We start from the raw sequence: 3,576 nt of genomic DNA on the forward strand, positions 1-3,576 counted from the left end.
TTCACTGTCTTCCAGAAATGAAGCACCATTGCACTCAATATTGTAAACTATTTTGAGACTTTTCTACAGCAAGCGCAAGTGCATTTACTGTGCAGAATCCAAAGCCTTGCTGTCCACAATGCTGAACAGTGTTTGAGCACTACTGCAAGATGATCTGGCAACACACACCCACCTGATACCAAAACATGTATGAATTAAAACGCACACACAATCGAAATAACTAGAGGTCCATGTGAAGAATATTTCCTTTTGGACATAACACTATACAGGTCTTTTAAAACGAGTATGTACAACATTGTTATTGAAATACATATGTATATATACAATTACTTCTGTTTTGTGGTGAGTTTTTCCTAAAACACTGCATGTGAGCAATATTAAGGCTGAAGTAGTGAGGTGGTCAACAAATTCTTCACCAAAATCTTAATTTTCTAAATCCTAAATAACCAATCCTGCTTCTACCACTGCTTTCAATGTTGTAACTGTCTTTAAATTTGTATATTTCAAAATCTATACTTTTATAAAGGGAAATTGTCAGTCATCAACCAATGCATTCTAAATGCCATTCCTGCACTTTTTACAATTCCAAATGAGGACATTGTGTGTGCCATATGGCTAATCTTACTAAATGATGTTGCCATGGAAACTAGTGTCACATAAATTATATGCAGTGCTTTGTGACTCTTTTTGTGACTCTACTGCCTCTTTAATTATTTGTGGTTAATTGACAGAAAAAGTAAGATTAAATTCCATCCTCCTGGTCCTTTTCTCCTGGGGACATGGCCATTATCATGTGCCATTTATGGAAGCCTGACTCCTCCAAAAGCCTCATAAAAATGTCAGGAACGGATTATTTAAATATTGTGCGAAATAATGATGCAGCAAATAAATTAGCACAGCCTATGGTACATACAATATATGTGCACATACTGTGTAAGTATTCCTGGACTGCAGGAATGCAGATGTGCTGCCTATGCTCTCCTGGTACAGACAGAGAGTAGGACACATCTTAATGTTAACCCAGTTTCAACCAAAATCCCCATGTGAGGTAAATACTACTGCAACCACATCTTTTTGAAGAGACTGAACTCACAATTTCAGGCCAAACTAAAAAAAATGTATGAATAATAACAACTTCAGAGCAAATTCAGTCCAGCCTCTTGCTTTGAACATGCCGTTTCCACCTTCCGGGGCGAGCTGGAATTTCCACACTTCTACCACCATGAACTGGGGAATTATTATACTTTACAGGAGCACAAGTGGCCAAATAAAAAAAGAAAACAGCCCCATTTAGTCTTTTCTAGCTGGTGCATCAACACAAGCTTATTCGCCCTTGGTTTTTTTCAGCTAAATAGAGCAAGAATTCCAATACACCTGCTGTACATGGCAAATACCATTCTGGATGGTATTACATTGGTAATAAGTGTGGCGAGACACCCCAGGATGCTCAGTAAATGTCCTGAACTGAATGAGTGCCTCGAGAAAATGAATCAGTCTGTAGCCTGAGCATAGACCATGATTGGTTGGGTTCCGCCTCTGCATCACTGCAACAAATTTCCGTTCTCCTAAACACAAAGAAATAGATAAAAAAAGATAGACACGGAAAATATTATGAGAATAGTGAGAATACATAATATACAATTACTGCACAAGTTTACCATTTTGCCAGTATAGACAATAATCCTGTTCTATAGAGTATTTTGTAAATACTCTACTCCTATAGAGGGTCCTACACTGTAAAAAGTAATAAGTTGACTTTACATGGAAACTGATTGCCTCAAAATTCTCAAGCAAATTAGGTCATACTTTTTGACTTGATACTACTTACCTCATCTTTGTAGAGTTAACTGGTTCTCAGTTCAAATGCTCCCGAACAGACCTCCTTCTCCTGGATTTCACTCTTCTTTGCAAAGCAGAACCGACATGGGTGCTCAACATTGAAACTCTCCTGTAGTCCTGCAAAAGAATGTGCACCAAGATTGTCAGATGAAACAAAAAGCACACTTCCTTTCACACAGTCTCCTAACTGTTCAATGTATACACCATGCTTTTCAAGAGTTTCAAGGTCCCGAACAAGTGGGCGCAAGATTTCTGTGTAACCATGCTGTTTAACTACACTAGCTCTGCATAAAATTGCTAGTTGAATTGAATGAAGTGATGAACGATCTTTTGAGGGAAGGTTGGCTAGAACCCAATAGAGAGCAAACATTTTGTGTTTTTTTCGAGAAGTGCCAAGGGGATTGGACAGCTCAAATTCATCAACATAAAAACCCAGGACAATTCTGAAGGTCTCAGTGTTGAAAAAGTTATTTTTTTGATAGCGAGTGCCATCTCTGTAAGTCTTAAATTCATTAACTGATCGATCATTGCAAAGAACCCTATTTAGAATGTCAGCCCGGTTTAGCATTTTCTGCAACATTTGTAGAACTGGCACATAAGAGACTGACTGTGAATCAAGCTTGTATTCAACTGGCATGACAATCAGAAACTCACTCTGAAAATATGATGCTCTTCTGTTTATTGTGGAAAGAGGCTCACCATCTCTGGTCATCGTCAAAATTGGGTTACTGTCTTTTACTGCATTCACTATTTTTCTCACTTATGAATCACAGTCATTCAGTCCATGTTCTAGGAGAATTTGCTGAACAGCATGGTAGACAAGGGGCTCTGAAAGAAGTAAAATTTGATTTATTTGTTGAATTATTTCCTGCGCAGCCAAATCTGAAACATGCAAAATCGCCTGCATTTTGAGAAAGAGTGAGGCTAAATTATGCTCCAACTGATGATACAGTTCATCAAAGTTTTCATTCTCTATATCATTTTCCTCCAAATGTTCATCTACAGGATCAGTGGTCAGAGGTTGTTCTTGTTGCACATTATCTACACTATGTGTTGCAACATACAAAAGAATGTCAGATTTCAACTGCCTCTGATCAAATGCTCCATGCTCTCTACATTTATGGGAATTAAATGTAGAGTAGACATTGTTCTCAAAATTGCAATTGTTGTATGGACACTTCACAGTTTCATGATTTTTGAGATGCTGCCGCAAATGAGAAAAAAAAATAGACTCTGTGCAGGGCTCCTCAAAACTGCAAAGTGGACAGTGAAATATCAAAGGCGTATTATCACATGGACTCGATTGGACACCATGTGCCTGATATGAATGATTTTTTGTTAAGTGCACCCTCAGTGCATTAAATGATTTGAATGAGCACAGACAATCTGTGTAGAGACATGGAATTGGAGTACTTCTAGTGTAGCTTCCATGTTTTAATCTGTAGTGTTTCAACAGCCCAGCCCTCTTTTCACACGAGAACAAACAGAACCGGGGCAGTGGTGGCCTAGCGGTTAAGGAAGCAGCCCAGTAATCAGAAGGTTGCCGGTTCGAATCCCGATCCGCCAAGGTGCCACTGAGCAAAGCACCGTCCCCACACACTGCTCCCCGGGCGCCGGTCATGGCTGCCCACTGTTCACTCAGGGTGATGGGTTAAATGCAGAGGACAAATTTCACTGTGTGCACTGTGTGCTGTGCTGCTGTGTATCACATGTGACAATCACTTCACTTTATTATTT

This window comes from Denticeps clupeoides, chromosome 4 (genome assembly GCF_900700375.1).
Source record: "Denticeps clupeoides chromosome 4, fDenClu1.1, whole genome shotgun sequence".
Taxonomy (NCBI): Eukaryota; Metazoa; Chordata; class Actinopteri; order Clupeiformes; family Denticipitidae; genus Denticeps; species Denticeps clupeoides.